This window comes from Pimephales promelas, chromosome 9 (genome assembly GCF_988280905.1).
Source record: "Pimephales promelas chromosome 9, fPimPro1.hap1.1, whole genome shotgun sequence".
Classification (NCBI taxonomy): Eukaryota; Metazoa; Chordata; class Actinopteri; order Cypriniformes; family Leuciscidae; genus Pimephales; species Pimephales promelas.
This window is the reverse complement of record NC_142777.1, coordinates 5,064,245-5,086,466: the sequence shown is the minus strand read 5'-3', so window position 1 is coordinate 5,086,466 and position 22,222 is coordinate 5,064,245. Positions and strand designations below refer to the sequence as shown.

The 22,222-nt window shown below is 38.3% G+C and overlaps 1 long non-coding RNA gene across 1 annotated transcript in view; it reads left to right on the top strand.

The window, feature by feature from the left end:
- The first annotated feature begins 737 nt into the window (after window positions 1-737).
- Window positions 738-22,222, top strand: part of LOC148977471 (uncharacterized) — a 66,611-nt gene continuing 45,126 nt past the window's right edge. The window contains exon 1 of the long non-coding RNA XR_016169771.1: window positions 738-951. This is a non-coding gene — a long non-coding RNA (uncharacterized LOC148977471). The remainder of the gene's footprint in view (window positions 952-22,222) is intronic.

The following is a 22,222-nucleotide window of genomic DNA, read 5'->3' as shown; positions in this document are numbered from 1 at the left end:
CATTCTTCAAAACTAACGGAAAATCAACTTGAAATCAACGTTGTTTCAACATTAGGAAGCAAACCAATTGCAAACCAATTACCAATTTGCATTTAGCTTTGAAGAATGCCGCGTCTGACGTTGGTTCAACGTTAATTCGATGAGCAAAACAATGCCAGGTCAACGTTGTTTCGATGTCATGAGAGACGTCGTTTCCACGTTGATTCAATGTCAGTTTGCTGTCTGGGTAGCTTGTGTAAAATTATTCATGGGTTGACAGAGATCATCAGCCCCAGCGGTGAAACATTGCAATTTCAAAGTGTTTCGAAACGTTTCGAAACCGTTATGCCGTAATGAAGCCTGGTTTACTGTGAGTCACGTGACTCTGGCGGTTTGATGCACACTCCGAACCACTGATTCAGAGCAAAGGATTCGTAAAGGTTTAGAATCTTCATGAAGCACTGTTTTTTTTTTCAAATTGCCATCACTAGTTTGGATTACTCTGTTTTGGATTTTGTTCTGGTTTTGCTCATTGTGATATACTTATATAACAACAATCTTTCTGCAATTAAATTCTACTGCCATCATTTCTGAACAAACACTTACAGCTTGCTTGTGATTCAGCTTAATGGAGGGTTCTTGCTAAAGTTAGGCTGGCTATAATGAAATGTTTTAATAGTGGTTTAATTTCACAGTTAATTAATGGAGAATTGATGCCATAGGCCAAATTTAAATAACAACTTAAATATAAAATTAAAAGAAAACATTTTCTTGTAGAAATGAAAGCTATCTAGTCATAGCAGAGTGCATGTGCCTGTCTGCCTAACCCCTCCATGTGCCACAAACAGAGCTGTATGGAGGGGAGATGGAGGTGTGGGCCGTAGTCAGCATGCATGCGTGTGGCTTGAGGAAGAGAAATGTGAGCGTGGGAGTTCACTCTATGGGAACGCATCGTACAAGCATCAGGCAATGGTAGGTACTTTGTCTATAATCCATTACCATAATTTAAAAGCACAGCCTTGACTGCAGCAAGTGCATAACACTTACACAAAGTTGTCCCAGGGACAAACATCTGATGCTTACTAAAGCATGCTCAAATAAAACCCCTCATTTAATGAAAAATGATTAATAAATGCAGATTCGTTCTCAGTTGTCATGTCTTGAGTATATACTAAACAATTTTAAGAAAAAATGGTGTGAACGTCGAAGGTCTCAAAAATGAAGTTTATTACAGCGTAGCAGTGGCAAGGTACACGAAGCACCTTGGGTTCACCGGCGTCAGAATGAACCCAGAACATCTAAATCTCAAACCTTTTATCCTGGTCTTAAAGGGATAGTTCACTTTGAAATAAATTTTTGATGTGTTTTAGCTTACCTCAAGGGCATCCAAGATGTAGGTGTCTTTGTTTCCGCAGTATTTTCAATTTTGATATTTTTAGGTCAAACCGTTCTTGTCTGTCAGTCATATAATCCAGGTCTATGGTCACCACCTCAAAGAGCATGCACAGAGAAGTCCAAATTAAATATAATTTAATGACTCGTGAATGTAAGTACACATTGACGGCCTAAGACACGAAACTAGCGGTTTGTGTGAGAAAACGAACAGTATTTATATTGTTTTTACCTCTTGTAACCACAGCCACGTCCAAGTGAATTGAAGGTACGGGTGCTTCGGTCTGCGCAAGTGCTGGAAGTGATCTCTTGTGCGTGTACGTCACTCATTGTTTACACAGTGATTTCAGAAGTGTTACTTACTGCCAAGACCTAAACATATTTAGATATACAGGAAATTGCAGATGATATCTATCTATCTATCTATCTATCTATCTATCTATCTATCTATCTATCTATCTATCTATCTATCTATCTATCTATCTCTTTATTTCTTTCTTTCTAACAAATCTTTCTTTCTCATCCATCTTTATTTCTTTCGAACTAATCTATCTCGTTTTCTTTCTTTCTTTCTTTCTTTCTTTCTTTCTTTCTTTCTTTCTTTCTTTCTTTCTTTCTAACTAATCCACCTATCTATCTATCTATCTATCTATCTATCTATCTATCTATCTATCTATCTATCTATCTATCTTTTTTCTTTCTTTCTTACAAATCCAAATTTCTATCTTTCTAATACATCTTTATTTCTAACTCATCTTCCATCCAAGATCTCCCATCTTTCTTTCTTTCTTTCTTTCTTTCTTTCTTTCTTTCTTTCTTTCTTTCTTTCTTTCTTTCTTTCTTTCTTTCTTTCTTTCTTTTTTTCTAACAAATCCATCTTTCTTTAAAACTAACTAATCTTTCTTTCTTTCTTTTTTTCTTTCTTTCTAACAAATAATATATATATGAAGAGTTCAGATGCAAAAGCCTCTAAATGCCATTTGAAATTTTCTTCTTTAATGATGATTTTTATCAAACTTGTATATTTAAGTTCAGTAATTTCACTTAAATAACAATTAATAGGTAATTATCATTGCCATTGAAGTGAAATCACTGAACTAAAATATACAAGCTTGATAAAAATGATCATTCTAGAAGAAAATTTCAAATGGCACTTAGAGGCTTTTGCATCTGAACTCTTCATATATATATATATATATAAGCAATAAGGCACTTGGTTCTTTGCTATATTATGAATATTGTGTGATTAAAATGTAAAAAACTCCAATTGTTAGATCGATATAATATTTGCCATGCACAACAGTGACTGATTCTTTCATATTGAATTTCCATTGGTTTTCTATCTTGCATCAAATCGCATGCTGAATTGTAATTTGTTTTGTTTCTCTTTTATGTGTTTAATAGCCTTTACATAATTGCATCATATGCTCTCTGAAAGCAAAATACATGTGTTTTAAAATGGCAACTTCAATACAGAATTTCTTCCCAGACCTTAAAGTTTTTTCAGTGCGGTTCACCTGGTGTTTGGAATCAATACGTTTTAATAGAGTCTCTTTCTGATTGAGTGTAGATGTCATTTGCTCTGAGCCTGAGAGAGAATCATATTAATCACAGAGAATGTGTTTTTATTATTTGTCTCCGCTCCTTCTCTCTCTCGTCTAAGAACCCACAGGAGACACACGGTTGATTAAAAAAAGCAGCACTGGTCTCCAACTGAGAGCCAGTGGAGCATTGAACAGCTTTTCATAGGCTAGAGGCATGATTGGGATGTACACTAGTGTATACTGCTGTACAACTTGTTTTCTGCAATTAGCATGCTTTGGAACAGACTGATAAAGATAAATAAAATGCCTTCCTAACATCCTGTTATTTTGTCTAACTGCAGTCATGTAGGTGGCACTGAAGAACAGCCCTCATTGACATCTAAATGGTCTAAAAGCTTTTGAAAAATGTCACACCAGCCTACCAGTCGTTCATGAATGATAGAAGATAATTGTGATTTTTACCCTGATGAATTCCTTGACAAAAGCACTCTGCGGTCAATAATGTTGCATTTACGAATTGATTCTAGACCACGAGCTTTGGTTTTGCATCTAGAAAGTATATGCCTTTATGCAAGAATTGTTTTAAAATTTTGCATCACTTTAAACTTGAGGGGAGTGGAAGTCTTTACTCTGAGGTCTGCTACCCTTGCTGGAAGGCACAAGAACACTGTTGATACAACAAGCCTCGTTTTTTAGGAAAAGAAACTGAACCCTCGGCTCCCTCTAAAGACTGGAACCTGCTGAACCTGCAGTGATTCCTCCATCTAACCAAGAGAATGCGTAGCATTTCAGAAGAGATTCATGAGAATTTGGACCATTGACTGTATGGGACATTTTGGCAGTGATCCTGATTTGGCAGAGAGTTTGTGTCCTGTTATTTTATCTGAGACAGAGGCCAGTGTGGAAGGGATTGCAGTGGTAGCATCTTCGTTAGTGAGCGTGGGAGACAAGAAGCCCAAAACATCACCTGCCAGGCAAAGGGTTAGGGTTAAGCTATTGCCTGGAGAGATCAGGACTTACTCAGATACCATTTTGAATGGGTAAATCCAAATTCTTAGTGGCTGGCCAATGTGCCAAAGGTGAATTTGAAAACCGAAGACTGCAACAAGGGCAGAGCTACTTGAGTATTGGAAAACCTGAATCAGCTGATTCACTTACATTTATGTTGTGTATTTTTAGATTACGTAAGTTTGCTTTTTACTATAAAAATTCTGTTGACTAAAAATAATTTTGCAACTACATGTCAACTAAATCTCGATAAAATATTACTATTTAGTATTCTGCTTAATATATTGTGATGGTCCTCCAACAAACATTTTACTGACAAAAAAAAGTAACTTTGCAAGTACGTCAACTTATTCAAACCCTAACCCTACCAGTCTACGAATACTCTACGAATACTCTAATAAGAATTAATAGACGTGTATGTGCAATGTTACGTATAGTCAACAGAATGTGTTAAATGGACCATTAAAATAAAGTGAAACCATAAAAGGACCTACACCACATTCCTGAACATATCCACATCCACATGGCAGATGGGAAGAGACAGGGTCCTAATTTGCACCTACTGGCGCCTATTATTTGAAATACACACATGCAGGGCTGAAGGTTAAACAAACCATCCTTATTTGTACTGCCAAGATACAATTGGGTGTTTACTCAGTCATAACGTGCATCAGAGGCCAAAAAAACAGTGGTGATCACAACAGCAGGAAATACACATCTGCCAGAAACAAACCAGCTTTCCCCCAAGGGTTGATGCCTATGAGTAGCAACAACAAATAAACAGCTCAATCAGTCCTTTATCTTTTAGAGAGTTTGATGTTTTTCAGTGTCCTGAAGGTTTCGTAAATGATGTCCACATCCCTCTTCCTAACACTACACCAAAATATATATGAAATGTGGCACCTTAACAAGAAATCTCATGTGCTATATTTTCCAAGTCTTCTGTATCTTGGATCTTATGGACACGTACCATATTTCTGTGCGTTTAACGTCACAGGCCTAGAAAGTTACTAGTGTAAGGCCCATTTTTGTGGTGACATCAGCCAATCTCAAAAACAGTTGTGTCCAGCATGCATGATGTGAACAGCCCTGAGATGTTCAGTTGAGTGGGTGGAGACTGTTATCTTCAGGTCAAAAAGGCTGACAAATGAATGTGTAGGAGAGCATTACTTTAGCCTTTACAGAATATTTTGCACACTGAGCTGTGTATCAGACAAACCAGCCATTCCCTGTAGCTGTAATGTAGAAGCAGACTGTACTGTATGTAAGTAACAGTGGTGGCAGAAATAGTCTTGTTGGAGCCTGGTATTATGTACCAAACTACTTAGAACTGCATCCAATCATTGATGTTATCTTAATTGAATAGTTCAAATAAAAATAAACATTCATTCGTTATTTACTCCCTTTCTTATAGTTTCAAGTTGTGGGCAATATTCCAAGTCTTCCAAAGCCATTCAACATAACTAGTTTTAAATCACCAGGAACCATAAATAAGTAACCATAAGCCAGTATATTTTCTTATTTTTTGTAAACTCAAACAGTATATATATTCCCCTAATTTTCTAATCAGGAAAATTCATGTTTTTGTCATTGAGAAACATTGAGAAGTATCTTTTACTAATAGTGATTTCACTAGATGCTTACAGGACAGGACTTGGCAGGAAGCTGGGAATGTAACATTAAGTAAACTGGCCTTAATGGCTCAGAAGATGCTCCTCACAACTGTGGATATAAAACAAACTTAAATGAGATTATGGATGCCAAGGGATCCTCGTGTAGTGGGGTTGAAACATGACCAGGTAAGTTTTTAAGAAGTATTTGTGAATAAAAATCATGTGAAAAATATATGCACAAACATAATCCAATCTGGAGGAAACATCTTGCAATGTTTAACCAGATTATCATAACCGGGTTTTCAGAGAAACGCCAGACTTCTCTCTGGTGGCGCATGCAGGACTTCTCCAATCATTTAGTTGTCTTAACGCGGGCATACACTGTGCGATTTCAGCAAGGTACCTACTCACACTGAACGAGTAAATCGCATGCGATGCAAAGCCAAAGTTCAGGATTTATGTGCTCACACTGTACGGTCCGATCGTCGAGCTGCGACTTCACTGCTCACACTATACGTGTAATATCTGCGATAACCCCCTGGATTTCGCCTATTTACGTGTATGTATCCAGGGATATTGTCAAAACAAGCATCTGCTATATCAAGATGATTTAGTATTTTCAATTTATACATTTAATTATTATTGGTATTATTGTATTATCATTATTAGGGGGGCCTATAGGCTAATTTTATTATTAAATTGATCCACTATTATAATTAATTTGCCACGCAATATTTTCACAGCATGCAATATTCCTCACGTGCTGTGAGGATAATAAAATATTACATAATCTTACTCATTAAAAATTGTCTAAAACATTTAGGTCGATTACAATGAATTATAGGCATATAAAATAACTATTAACAGTCTATAATATGTCCGAACATTGACATAATTAATAATCAATGAAAATTAAAAACAGGTTTATTTCAAAAACATTGTTTTGACAAATTAATAAAAGAGGCGTTACATTGCAGGTGGCTTGGAAGACGTGGATAATATTATCCATTTTGCAACACGAACTGGAGGTAAGCAACAGTAATTTGTAGCTCGTTTGAACCACAGAACTTTTTGCTGCAGATGAAATGGTTAAACTTCTGTTTTCGCGCAGGTGCAGTAAGGGAAAAAACACTGAGTTTAGGGCAATCGGTTCGTAGCTTTGCTTCAACTGTGCGATATAGTCACGAGGAGCGACCAAAATTTCTGACATGCCAGAAATTCATCCGACCATCCGATTGTCGATTGTGAGAGGCTAATTGCCTCTCGTTTCTCCCTGTACACTGCACGAACACTGCACGACAAACGACGCACGACAAAGCTGAAAATCGGTCCGACAGGAAAAAGAGTCGCACGAGTCAGAATTCGGCTCAAAATCGGACGAAAATCGCACAGTGTATGCCCGCCTTAAAACACACCCCTAATCTGACTGCCACATTTCAACATCCAATCAATAACTGATGCATAGAACCTGCCCTACATGCTTTCCCCAATAATCTATTACAATCAGATGTATGTCTAATATGGGAGAGAGAACTTCCACTGTTTTTGTTTCATCGTGACTTCTTTTCTTAGGTCTTAGCAGAGCAGTAGGCCAACTGATGACTTTCTTCTGAGGAATGCAGTTATGAAGGACTTTGGCCTATTCAATCAGCCTTAAGTACATTAAAGGGGTCATAAAATGCGATTTCTTATTTCCCTTTTTCATTAGGGTGTTATGTAGTTGTTTGTGCATGTAGATCTGCAGAGTTGCAAAGGTCAGAGTCTCAAACCCAAAATATATTCTTTGTTAAATTTAAAGGGCCGTACACACCGATTTAAAGGGCCGTATTCACGTTTTTTGTGTTCATACCCAAGAGATTTTCCCTGATGATGAGCAGAGTGAACATGCAAATTCATTCCCTGACATTAAATGGTGCTTAATGTAAAACAGAAAAAGTCCTATTTTGTAGTTTCGGTCCCGTTCGTCATATAGTTCTTTATGTTCCGACACCAACAAGACCAGCAGATTTACATTCATCTTGCCTTGCATCTTCTTATTTCTTCCCGGCAGTGTAGACGCTACTTGGCCTATATCTTCTTTGCTGTTGTGTGTGTGTGTGCTCGGCAAGACCGTTTTGTGTTTGAGCGCCCCCAAGTTGTGTTTTACTGTAACTTCAGAAGTAGTTTCCTCTTAAAATCTGCCTTCAAACACGCCCCCACAAATCTAGTCAGTGTGCGGGGGGAGAGTTTAATAACATCGCCCAAATGTATACGCAAAGAAAGAAGGCGTAACTTCTATTCGCGCTGTATTATTGTTGCCGCTGGCACTGCCATGTCGTGGAGACGGTGTGTTTTTCGTTGCGAAAGCCAAACTACTAAGTTTGGCCTTCTAAATGAGGACACAATTATAAAACAGCAGTTAAGCTTCATTTACAACACTGTTCCAGAACAGTACAAGCAAAATATTCGAGAACTGTTTCCAGTGGTGTAGTCTACGTGATACGCAGGTATACGCCGTATACCCACTAGAAAATGTCAAGGATTTGCGTATGCCCACTAGGAAATGTCAAAGATCTCCGTATGCCCACATTAAAAAGCGTGAGGATTCTTAACATCGTTTTGTGAAATAAATTTCCAACGACATCAGCCCCCCTAAACGTAAGGCGACAGAATTTCGTGTTCCCTAATCTGTTATTCAGCGCGCGAGCAGAGAGCACGTCAAAAACAGAGGACAGGGTGTGTGTGTGTGTGTTTGTGTGTGTGTGTGTGTGTGTGTTCTTGTTCATCTGAGCCTCATTGGTCTGTCACTGCTCGTCAATGTCAGAATATTTGAGATGACAAATCAAATCAAAGTAGGCGGGCTTTATGTTCACAGACGCTGCTGAGCCCGAATTTCAGCAGAGCGACTCGACGCTTCAGTTTAAAAGATGTAAGTGGCTAAACTTAACATTTCATATTTTACATTTTTTAGGTCATAAATGTTAAACGAATGACAAAAAATAATCAGGCAAATTAATAGGCTATAGTTTTGTCTAATTTCGCCATTTTGAAGTGAAATAAATAAGCCTAACGTGACTCATGCAATTTAATAGTTTAACGTTACTGTCATTGCGAGGGGACAAGAAACATTATTAAAGCCGTTTTCATCATTTTAGCCACAGGAGTAATAACGAATGTGTACATATTGAGAATATAATAAAAATTGTAGCCTTTATTACATTAAAAAAGCTCAGCCTTCGAAGGGGAAGAGAATTTACTGCCCACTGACATGGTTTTAAAGCTATTTCTTATTCTTTTTTTGGTCTTCAAACGTCTTGAAATGCACATCAGAGAAATCAAAAAAATTGAAGCACCAACCTCAAATTTAGGACCTCTTTGATTATAAAGCCCTGTCTACGCCCTGTATTAGTCATAAGATCAATAATGAATGTGTAGCCTACACTCAAAAACACGCAAAAAATGCATGGTTGTTTTAACCCAATTTTGGGTCAAATATGGACAAACCCAGCCATTTGGTTACATTTTTAAATGAAAATTTTAACCCAATGTTTGAGTTTGTCCATATTTTACCCAATTATTGGGTTAAAACAACCCAGCATTTTTAGAGTGTATATGTTTTGAATGTATTTAATAAACTTAATTACCTAGCTTTAGTAGCTTTCAGTGAATAAACGTGTCCGAGAAAAATTATTCATAGGGAAAATCCACTTATCAGTTGACCCCATGTTTACTTTCTTCACTGACAGACAAAAATGAAAAGCCTATATCAGTCACAGCTCAGCTTTAGGATGGGAAGAGACAGGGCAAGATAAAAACAAAGAGAAAAAGAGGGTGATGCTGATGAGGAGAGAGAAATAATCAGCTGCCCAGTGCCCACTAACATGGTTTTAAAGCTGTTAACTAATTTTTTGTTGGCCTTCAAAACATCCTAAAATGCACATATGTAGATCAGAGAAATAATTTTTTTCTCAGGGAAACCCTAAACTCCCCTAACTAACCTACCTCACATTTGGGACAACAGTGATTATAAAACCCTGCCTTTGCATGTAATGAAACTGGTTAATAGTGAGCATTAGATCCTAAACTAAAGTGTTCCCTTTTTTTTTTTTTTTTTTTTTTTTAGAAAAAATCGTAAGTGATGATGAAAATCCTAGTGACGCCCCTGCTTCATGCAACCTGTCAAAATCAGAGTTTTGTATAACTTGAAGAAAATATAAAAGAAATATATTACTATTGCACAGTAGAGTACTTCAAGTAGGCCTAATAATATTAATAATAGTTTATTAAAACACACAGAAGCTCAAATGTCTTTAATTTACAACAGTTTATAGAGATACATAAAGTAATTCGATGGAATTATGAAAGAAATTGCATAAAATGTCATTTATAAAATAATAATAATCAAATCTATTAAGACAGAACTTTAAAGGAATATCACACAAGTTTTTAAATTTTTTCGCATATGGGTGGTGGTGGTGGCGGCGGGCGGGCCGGCTGCTGGTATATCACAGTATACTCACTACAAAAAACTAGACTACACCACTGACTGTTTCCATAACCTGGGAGGGTACAAGGCCGGCTGTGCACAAAGGCTGATGCTAAAAAGTATTTTAAGAATTTGCTTCTATTCAAATGCGAGTTTTGAGCAGTATAGAGAAATGCTTGTTTGTCATTTCTACGATCACAAATGCTGACATGGTTTTACGTATGTTTACATAGTGTTACGACGCGTTAAAAGGCAGTATATTATAATCAGTAATTATGTCCCCAATTAAATATGATCTGATCATAAATCTGAATAATATATGATCTGGTCCAGTCGCAATAGCAAAGTTGATCGATCAGCTTGGTGATTTGCATTTTCCGGATCAGATTCGGGTTTGAAATGATAAGGTAGTAACGACATTATCACCTGTCATTATTGCTTTAGGAGCTGATGTTCCAAATATGATAAGGGGCGTGACATTTCTGTCATACGTGTAAGGTATTTGGGCCAATCAAATTGCACTGGACCGCTGGCCAATCACAGCACACTTTTCAGAACTATGAGCTTTGTAAAAATCAATGTGTTTCAGAAAGGCGGGGCATAGAGGAGCAACAATAATGTTCGGTATGTGTAAAATAAATACATTAAAAAACCATGTAAACACATTGCATTAAACCAAATTCACAAAATAATGAACTTTTTCGAAACTGCATATGACCTCTTTAAAACATAATTTCAAAATATCATTATTTTTATCTTTATTATTAGTTAGAGCATCCCTAATACAACCTCTTACCTCAAGGCATAAGTTGAATAGTCAGTTAAGATATGTACTTATTTTAGATATAACTTTTTTTACTTTCCATCAATGTTGTGTGATGGTAAATCAATGAAAGTCAAAGTTATTTCTAAATACTTACTCTAGTTATATAGGCATACAGTTAGATAAACAGAGCATATTAGAGTGTAATGCAAGGGTGTCCAATCCTGCTCCTGGATGGCCACTGTCTTGCAAAGTTTAGCTCCAACCCCAAATAAACACGCCTGAACCAGCAAATCAAGGTCTTACAATGGATACTAGAAATTTCAGGCAGGTGTATTGAGGCAAGTTGAAGGTAAACTCTTCAGGACAGTGGCCCTCCAGGACCGAGTTTGGACACCCCTGGTCTATTGGGTTCCAAGACCTTCTGAAAGTAATAATGTACTGCCTGAGAGCCTATCCGAAAAAATGTTGAGGGTAAGGGGGCACTTTTAAAAGTCATTCTATATGCTAAGTCTCTGTCCAAGATCTCAATCGGCAGTCAAACTTACCTTGCCTACTTTGGCCGAGTATGAATGTGGGCTTTCAGCTGTGAATGACATGTGCAGCCAGTCCTATAACAGGCTAAAATGAGCTGCTTTTCAAACATTTCTGAGGCAGAGAACAACCACCAACACAGTGAAACTGCATCTTATAGAAAGGGACTTTTCATGTAAATATACAAGAATTGTCCATTAGCAGGATTCAAATGTTTAAAAAAATTACACTGGAATTTGATGATTTAAAAATGTATTTATTCTGCTAATTTAATATAGAGTCAATATCAAGGCATTTTTCTTAATATATTTATAAGCCTTTTAAACACATTGAAAAAACAAAAACAAAATTAGGGCTGTGATGTGTTTTATGTGGTGTATGTAATATTGTATGTTATTTTATTTGCTTACCTGCCCAGGGACAGCCGATATAAATGAGCTATTAGCTAACTCTGGTGCAATTACTTTTAATTGTGCATTGTCCGTGTAAAAATAAACAATAAAATGAAATGAAATGAAAGGCTTAACAGACTTAGAGCATACAACTTGAAAAGAACATCAGAAAGCAGTCTTCATAACTTCAGTGACTTTAAAGGAGAACTCCGGCGAACAATGAACCTTTGGTCTAATAAAACATCGGTACATAGTCAACCGTTCTCTGAGTTTTGTTTTCATGATAATCGAATGTAAAGGGTTTTATCTCTAAAAACTGTTTAGCGTATATGCTAGTAATGGGGGCATTGAGTAAGTAAAAAGAAATCGCTAGTTTATACCACTAACAAGGCTCAAAATAGCCCCACACTCACACAGTAACATAATGAGGCTCCATACATGCAAAACGAAGCATTGAGAATGTTGTAAGTTTACAGACCATTTAATAAGAAGATACTTTATGAAGACAGTTCACTTCGCGTATACAGGCAGGAGCCATCTTAAAAAATAGTCAGAAGTAGTTCAGAAATAGTTCAGAAGTTCGTTGAACTTCATAGAGTTCAGATCACTCAGCACGATGTTCGTGGTTTGACTTATCGAGACTATTTTTTAAAGGGTAACTAAACACCAAAACAACTTTTTTTAGTTAATGATCTGTAAGAATGGAGCTTCATAAATGCTGTTCATTGATTCGAGTACATTTTTTGACAATTGAGTATAAAGTGTTTTGATTTTCAAATATATGGTGTAAAAACGTCTGAGTGCTGCCCTCTTCAGGTTAAACGGAAAGCTCCTGCAGTAGGGGTACTTGCTGACGTAGCGAACTCTCAGACGCACTCTGTCACACCCTTGGTGCGAGCTCACCACGCCCTTGGCAGCCCCTGGTATAAAAGCATCTGGTTCCGTCAAAACTACTGTAGCGAGTCAGGAGTTGGATTTATGAGTATTGAAAACGATCAGGATACCATATAATAGCATCTAGTTAGCATAGCATTTATATAGTTATTTATATTATTTTTGAAAACGACCAGGATAGAGTATTGTTGCATCTATTTAGCATAGCATTATATAGATAATTTAGATTATTTTGTGTAGCTAGTAGCATAGTACAGTTAGGATAGCTTCAAGTTAGCATAGATTTATCAGTGTTTAGTACAGTGATCAGGATAGTAACGGAATAGAGGTGGACATGGGCTTCTCCACACGCAGTGCCAAACACTGCTCGTCCTGCATGGACTCCTCCACCGCAGCGGCGTCTTGATGTGAGTGATCATGGATATTTTAATCACAATTTATGGTTAGGATAAAGTTAATCCTCTGGGGTCGACAAACGAGCCGGTGCATTTTGCTGTATTTTTTTATATAGCGGCATAATATCAATATGAATATATGCCAGCGTGCGCTATTGAGATCAACTCGACGACATAACTCATCAGATGCCGGTCGCGATGCGGGAGTTAAGACCGCAGTTTGAGCCAGCAGTTCGAATGGATTTGGCCCTGTGTCTACATACAATTCACCCTCATCCACTTCAGGTGAAGGTGAAGGTGAGGGAGAAAAGTCCTCGACTTCAAATGGCCGCTCTGTTGCAAAGGCAGCTACTTGAGTCACTCCAGTCTCGCTCTATTTTAGAGTCTGACAGCAGCTGTCACTCACGGCGGGTCTCAGGTGCACGCCCCCTAGCCCCGCTGGGGTCTGCCCATTTTTTCAGCATTTTTCAAATATTGCTAGTGGGTGGAGTCAGGCTCTGACCAGGGGTTTAGTTACCCTTTAAGATGGCTCCTGTCTGTAAACGCGAAGTGAACTGTCTTCATAAAGTATCTTCTTATTAAACGGTCTGTACACTTACAAAGTTCTCAATGCTTCGTTTTGCATGTATGGAGCCTCATTATATTACTGCGTTAGTGTGGGGCTATTTTGAGCCTTGTTAGTGGTATAAACTAGCGATTTTTTTTTACTTAGTCAACGCCCCCAGTACTAGCATTATACACTAAACAGTTTTTAGAGATAAAACTCTTTACATTCAATTATCATGAAAACAAATCTCAGAGAACGGTTGACTATGTACCGATATTTTATTAGACCAAAGGTTCATTGTTCACCGGAGTTCTCCTTTAAGATCAAATATGTTCATAATTGTATAGAATAGTATGTATATACCTGCAAGAATAGAGCCACCTCAACTGCATTGAGCGAAAGATTGATGCGCTCGTCTGTGACAATCTGCAACAATCTTGGCAAAGAAAACTCACGTGATTTCCAAAACACCACATTTAAGCGCCAGATCACCTCTTACTTGACACAAATGAACTTATGTTTTATTTGCATTAGGTATCCGTGCAGTGAGATATTTAAAAAGTTTTGGGGACAATTTCGACTCTGCATGGCAAAAAGTGATGGGGATATGTCACACCCAGCAAATTACGCATATGATCACAAGTATTCAGTGTTTTCAACAACATTTATTTGAGGTTTCATACATTTAGGCCACTCTAACATCCCGCCAGCAGAGGGAGCCCACTTCGGAATACTGACTGTGTGCCACTTCCTCTGCTTCACTGGTAACTTCCTGTTTGTAAGACATTTAAGCATGACCTGGCTTACAGACCATCGCAAAGTATTGCCAGCCTGTCTAACTAAGCGGTCTATTATCATTGTCTTGTTTATACTGTGTATGACCATTGCCTGCTTTGTTCCGTTTACGCTATTTCTATTAACCCTTGCTCTGTTGTTTGGACTAGACTGCACTCTGCCTGCCTCACGTTTATACTATCTGCCTACCGATTTTGATTTGTTTGCTGTGGATTTGAATACAGTTCTGCAAGTTCTAGCCCAGCCTTCGCCTCATTTCAGCTACTATATAAAAAAAAGACATTTATAGTTTGTTAAATTCAAATTCCATGACACTGATGTCTATGGAAGCTATAATATCCTAACCTGGCCCTAGCCAGATGAATGTCGTTCCGTTTAGCTCCGCCTAGCTTCACTCACATCCATCTGGAACCTCTTCCATTGAGAGTGATTTCTCCAACCAACTTTATGGCTTAGCCAATCAGGACGCAGGGCGGGAGTTTCATAGATGTGACGTAGTGGAGAAGCGACCGTGAGACTGTTTTGATTCAGACAACAATGGCGGCTCGCATCGAGGAAGCAAGCGTTAACATTGATGCTGCTATTTCATCCGTGTTGTCCAATCTACCTAATATTGTTTCATTAAAAGAACATCAAAGAACGGCTCTGAAGGCTTTTGTTGGTGGAGTGAAGCTAGGCGGAGCTAAGCGGAATGACATTCATCTGGCTAGGGCCAGGTTATCTCATCAGCGTCACGGCTTGGCTTCGGTGTGAGTGGTTGAAATAGCACGTCGATAAAGATGACAGACAAGTGGCTTATCCAATCATATGCAAGGATTTTTGATAAGGCCCAGCCTTCGGAAACGCCATTTCAATGGATCGGTTCCAGATCGATGAGTGGAGCTAGGCGGAGCGAAATTCATCTGGCTAGGGCCAGGTTAATAATATCCCTTTCAGTTATAATTTGACAAAGTGTTATATTCATATCAGTGAAAACAATAAAATGTACTCTATCCTTCTCCCAGTTCAACGATCATCTACTTTTATGTATTTCGGGAAAAATGGATGAATTTCTGTGATGTAAATAATGTGATCAATTTAAAAACTAAATAAACACGATACACATCTGTTGTGGCTGCATGACGCCTCACAAATTATTAATACGCTCTAAAATAATGCTGTTTGTCCTGTCAGACAATACGTCGGTGGTCTCCTACATAAATCATTAGGGGGGTCTGTGGTCAGGTCAATCCTTCTTTACAGAGTGGCACACCAGATTCTCCTATGGGGCCAGGGCAATCTGCTCTCAGTAAGGGCAGTACATCCCTGGGCACCTGAATCAAGGAGCAGACATCTAGTCGAGGCAGGGGCTGAGGCTTGGGGAATATGGATTCCACCACGAGGTAGTGAAGTTAATTTGGAGGACATTCAGCCGGGCGGAAGTTTGCATCCCAGGAAACGACCCACAGTACTCTCTCGATCCCCCCAATGCATCCAGCCCTGCTGGGGCCATGGTGCAGACATGGCCAAGGTTGCGTCGGTACTCATTTCCCCCAAATTGCTCTGTTCCCGGGAGATGGTTCACTAGGACAGGGTTTGTTTAATACTAGTAGCCATGTTATGGTTGGCCCTAGTCTTTGACCTGAGGTCCCTTCTCGGCGGCTCTCCTTGGGAGATTCCAGACAGGAGTGACCTTCTTTCTCAGGCAGGGGGTGCTATATTTCACCCCCACCCAGAACTGTGGAAACTATGGGTTTAGCCCCTGAGGGGGACCAACTCCTGAACTCGGATCTCTAAACTGAGGTTGTTTAGACCACCCAAAATTTGCAGATATGTTTCACTGGTAGAATACATAAACTGAGACCAATGGGCTATATGCACGCATAAATTCCGCATTTGACGTAAGGATGCTCGTCCATTTCCGGTTGTGGAGATTAAAGCGGAGGAAAATGGTATTATGGCAGAGTCTTGAAAATTTACTATCCTCCAGTCTTTGAAACGAAACGTACATAGGTTTAGATGATATTATATATATAGTTATGTTTATTTAATATAATTTTAAAAAGAAGCATAAACAGAACGAGGGGTGTCTGTTCTATCCGTTTTTGTGACTAACGTTTCTTTAGTATAACCATGGAGTATAAAATTCAATATAAATTCTCGGTATTGCATTGGACTCTATGATCGGTGGAAGTTATCGAGCATCCTAACACATTCACCGGAAATACCGCCGTGCATAGAGCCCACAGTCATGTTATTGACAGAAGCATTTTGTTTTTGTACTTTTTTTGTTGACGTGAAACGTACCCTCAATTATTGCATGGGTCAACTCATTAAATTTGCTCACTGGTTACAATGGCTTGGGAACCACTTTAAAAAAGAAAAACAGAAATAGAACAGCCCGGACAGCAATGTAATGTCTGAGCGCTGCTTCTGCCTGTCTGCGTGTGTTGCCATGGCAGATAATTGAAATTTAGCCTTGAATGTGCCAAGGTATGGAATGCTTTAATCAGTGTTGGGGAAGCTACTCTGAAACTGTAGTTTGACAAGCTACAAGCTACTCGTAAGTTAAAGTAGTTAAACTACAGTCAAGCTACTCTTTTGGAAAAGTAGTTAGCTACACTACAAGTTACTATCAAAAAGTAGCTAGCTACGTTGAAACTACTTTTGCTTTTTTGAACAACGTATATTATTAATAACTGAATAAGTGTCTGAGGACAATACTTTTTGAAATGTTAAAAAAGTACTTGTAAAATATTTAGTGTTTAAAACAATGCAATAAAATTATGATTTCAAAAAGTATTGTTTTATTACAGACAACACCCAAATATCTCAGAATGTTTGTCAAAAGTGCAAAATTGCATCAAATAGCCTACAACATTGCAAGAAAAAAATATACATCCAACGTAAATTGCATGTAGAACATTTTCTCAAAAATACCGATTGAACTTGGATAAATAAGGCCATGGGTAATTAACTTTAGTTGTTTCTCCATCCTACAAATCTGCCGTCACATCTTGCTCCATCATCATGTGTGTGTCAACACACTTCTGGACGTCAGTGAACCGTTAGCCGCAAGATGCGTGATTAAACAACAGGTGGCGGTAATGGCAAAAAAATGAGTTTGTAATCTAAAAAGAAGAAGAATATCCTTGCATCGCGCCGATTCGCGCAGACTCGACGACAAACGCAATGTAGCTTTTGCTCGCGCTACACCGCTACTTGCTGCAAAAAGTAGTTAGCTACTGGAAAAGCTACACTGTTTAAAAAGCAACTGAGCTACAGCCAAGCTACTGAAAAATGTAGTTAAGTTAGTAGCGTCGCTACTTGTAGTTGACTACTCCCCAACACTGACTTTAATGCAGATGAATGAAATTTATCTACTGTTATGTTTCTTGAGAGATATTTAGAAAGATATTTAAAAGATTTATCCTTTTTTATTGAATGCCCATATTGTGTTTGAATGAAGAATATGTCTGAGAGACAGCTCTAGGGTTCTACTATAGTAGTGTGAAAACCAGACATCAATTTGGAGATGTGTTTCTACCAGACATACTAAACAAAGCAGGAGGAAGCAATGGGCTTTATGCACAGCTGCACTACTTCCTGAACTTCAGCCAGCTCCTTGTTTCCTGTCTGCCATTATTGGCCAAAATTGATTAATTCAGGTGTGTCTGATTATTGTTGCACACCTGAATTAATCAATTTGACCAATAATGACAGACAGGAATCAAGGTGCTGGCTTAAGTTCAGGAAGTAGTGCAGCTGTGCATAAAGCCCATTGGACTGTTCTGTATAGTCTTTTTCTAATAGTTTTTCAAACTGTGATGGCAGCAAGCTCAAGCTCACTTTGTAGACTACTATGACAGAAACCCAAGAAACAATTTTACATTTTATCGACAGTTTATGAAGCTGACTGTACTTTTAAAAATCTAGCCAAAATCATTTTTTTAATTCATGATCAATTCATTTACAGTTTTTTTTTCGATTGCTAAACGACAGTGAGCATAACTGGCTGGAGTTACATGTGCAAAACTCTAACTACAGTCTCCACAGCAGCAGTGCGGAACCAAACTCTAGTTCGTTTTTCATGGCTTGAACACAGTTTTCAAAACTCCACACACTTATCCCATGACGTTAACCACAACCTGCAAAACACTGTGGATTTACAGCACTTTGTTCCACGCATTCAAAACAGAATGGATTTCAGCCTTGTGCCTTCACAAGTTTCTACCTTTTTTTCTCATTACTGTAATTCTGTAAATTACTACAGACTATTGAAGCAAACTGCTATTTTTCATTTACCTTAAAGAATTGTAATGTTCTAAAAATTTAAAGCCACTCTGTGGAACACTTCAACCTTTATAATATATTACCAAAATCCATTGAGATGGTACATCGACTTACAATAGGTTGAATGACGTGTCTGCCGTATCCTGAAGATGTCTGTATTGCTTTTACTAGCACTTTGTAACTTCGGGTTTCGGGGAGGAACCCGAGCACAAAAAGAACTACAAAATTCGACCGCTTTGCGGCATGCGTCACTTCCTCCACCACCCACAACTTCCTCAGATTGTGACGTTAGTGCTCAACTCGCGTTTGATTGCCGTCTGTATGTTTTCGTCATGGCCGAACAACAGCTTACAAAACATGGCACAGAACAGGAAATAACTAAAGTCCACACAAGACAAGGAAAACACAAGACAGGAATCGTGACACATTCACTCGCAGACATGATAAACGCCACAGGGCCAGGGGCGGCTCGCCCATAGAGGGCGCTGGGGCGCCGCCCTTCCTCCGACCTGTCTGTCTGTTTTTTTTAATATATATTATAATTTATCATTTTGAAAAATAATCTGTGTTAATTATATGCTAATAATGGTTTCACTTTGAAAAGTGTTTTGAACTCACCAGAATGATATTTGCATTCACTTTCGTTACGTTTATCATGTTGGTGTAGTAGTATAGCCAATAGGTTGTCTTCTCAGGGCGCCAGTTCGCTCAGCCCCACAGTGCTGGAATTTAAGCCAATGGTTCCCCGGTTGCTATGCAAAAAAGTTTATATTTCGCCAATCAGCGTCGTCAAATTTTATGGTTTGGGGGCGCTGAAAATGTCGCCCACAGTATCAGATTCAAGAGGGGAGTGCACCGTGCACGCGCACCACGGGACATTTTTTTTACCGCAGATGAGAGCAGAATGGCAGCGCCAGTGACGTTGAAGTTAGTCGTGGGAATTGACCTGTCTGTCTCTGTCACTCACTCACTCACTCACTCACTCACACACACATAAACACTGTTTCACACACATTTGATATTAAAATAGTTATAGGAATATTAATACCTGTGTGTTTGCTTTGTTTTTTGATGTTTTTAAGTTCTGAGCTAGATTACTGTGTTTCATACTAGTTAAAATCAACTTTCTTCTCATACTTGGGTGTTACCCTCAAGAATGTTGTCTCACCCTCTCTTTCAGAGCCGTTTCTCTCTCTCTTTCTCTAGTATCAACACATTGTTATCCATTATCCAATTGTCAATTTGTCAAAAATATGTACACAGCTACATGTCTACAGCTGGGGATTGATTAAACTAGATTGTTGTATTACCTATTATTTTTTGTATTACCTATATTATAATTTATCAATATTATGCGTTTGCACTTTTTCTGTCAGCACACAGAGCATAATAAACATGCAACTTGTTCATTATTAGTAACTGTCAAACTGTTATTATTATTATTGTATTATTGTATTATTTGACCATTGGTATTGACTGGTTTAAGTTATTTTATTGGTATAGGTAAGGGCATGGCCTAAGGCCTAAAATGCACCAGAATGCAGGAAATCACATCTACTAAATTAAAAATTTTCTGGGGGGGGACCCCCAGACCCCCCTCTTATTCAGCCCCCCCTCCAATATTTTTCACCAGCCGTCACTGCACAGGGCTCACCCGATTCGCTCTCTCTCAGACTGCTAATAGGGAATTGAGCGCGGCAAGGCTGCTCGCCTCAAACACTGCAAGCACACACAATCCAAAGACACTAGAGGCTTACCGGCTGACTGTTTGTTGACTTTAATTTGCGACAGTGCTGCGGAGCTTGTGGCCTCTAGGGATGCTAGACGTGAAAGTTACAGGTCGAGTGTCTCTAGTGGCCAAAAGTTCCACAGTGTGGCTTTAAATAAATCACGTGAAAGAATGTCATTCTTTTCTTTAATGAAAATATTACTTTGTATGAAGTCACTGAAATTGTTCAAACTGTAAAGATGAAAAGTTTGTATTTTCTGTATTGGTGTTTGATGCTAGCCCAGATAGCAAACTGACATTGAATCAACGTGGAAATATGACATCGAAACAACGTTGATCTGACATTGTTTTGCTCATCGAATTAACGTTGAACCAACGTCAGACGCGTCATTCTTTCAAAACTAACGGAAAATCAACTTGAAAATAACGCGTTGTTTCAACGTTATGAAAGCAACCAATTTTCGATTTTCATTTAGCTTTGAAGAATGCCGCGTCTGACGTCGGTTCAACGTTAATTCGATGAGCAAAATCAAAGTTGTTTCAATGTCATGAGAGACGACGTTTCCACGTTGATTCGATGTCAGTTTGCTGTCTGGGAGTGTTTTTACTCTCAGTGTGTTCTGAGTGACAGTGTGTTGTCATCTTAGTGAGGGTTGTGCATATGTTTGGCTGCATTGAGCCTGTTTTGACCCATGTGTTAAGACTTGTGTTGCTTGGAATGAGTTTAGCAGGTGATGTGAACTGTTTAGCTCAGGTGACTGTTAGTAATGCAGACTGTAGTTAGAGTTTTGCAAATTTAGCTCAAGTTGTGCTCACTGTCGATTAGCAATTGAAAAAAAAACCTGTATTGTTAGAAAAAAAAACTTTTTATAAAATGTCAATGTACTGTGTTATTTTTTTGTTTGTTTGTTCCCAATATATTTGTCAAGGTAAAAAGTATTTTTAAAAATTCTGTCCATTTTGCATCATTGCAATGTCTTAAAAAAATTATTAAATATCTTACTGACACAAACTTATAAGGGTCTGCAGGTGTCCTCTAAGTGAAATAATTTCCTCTGTGTTATGGTGCATGTCCACTATCATGGAGCAAGCGGAGCAGAGCCAGCATTTTCAATTGATTTCTAAGGAAGTTGAGAATCCTGGTGGAATGAACTGAAAACGCTTCTCTCCTCCGAGCCAGTGGACACACGCATTATGGTATAGCATATGCTTTGTTTCATATGTTTATACCCTCACAATATACGCCAAACTTTAAAGCAGTTTATTTAGACTAACACTCACCTAAATGATTATCATCACATCACTGACCTACTTGTAAAACACAAATTATACCAACTTTGTATGATTAGATTTCTCATGAATGAGTTATGCACTTATTGAATCTAGAGTAGTGCACTCACACCTGAGGAAGCATTTTGAAATGAACGGAGTCATTGTGCGAAATGAAAAAAGTTGTGACTGGAGTTGATGCAGAATTCCTGATGAGTGATTTGTTTCATTTTTATGTATCTGAAGCAATGATAGTTAATTTCATCTCTCACATCAGTTCTTTTCTCCCATGACTTGCAGAAGAATTAGTTAATTCTTGGTTGCCATCCAGTGGCTCATTTTACAACTCACCACATTTTACCATTGACCTTTTTTGAGGTAGAACATTCAAGGTAGTGTAGGTCAGAATAAAAAAAAAAAAAACTTTTTTTCAAAATTTCTTTAAACTTTCTGTATATATCAATGCATAATTAAAATCTAAGTACTCTGAAAAAGAAAGTATAAAAATTGAGTGTCTGTAGACCTCTCACGACTGTTTTAAAGACAGCTCATTATTTCCATTCACTTCACCCCCTCCCTTCTGGGCTCCTTCCAAAGCCACGCCCCCAAAACACATGAACGCGCGATTCCG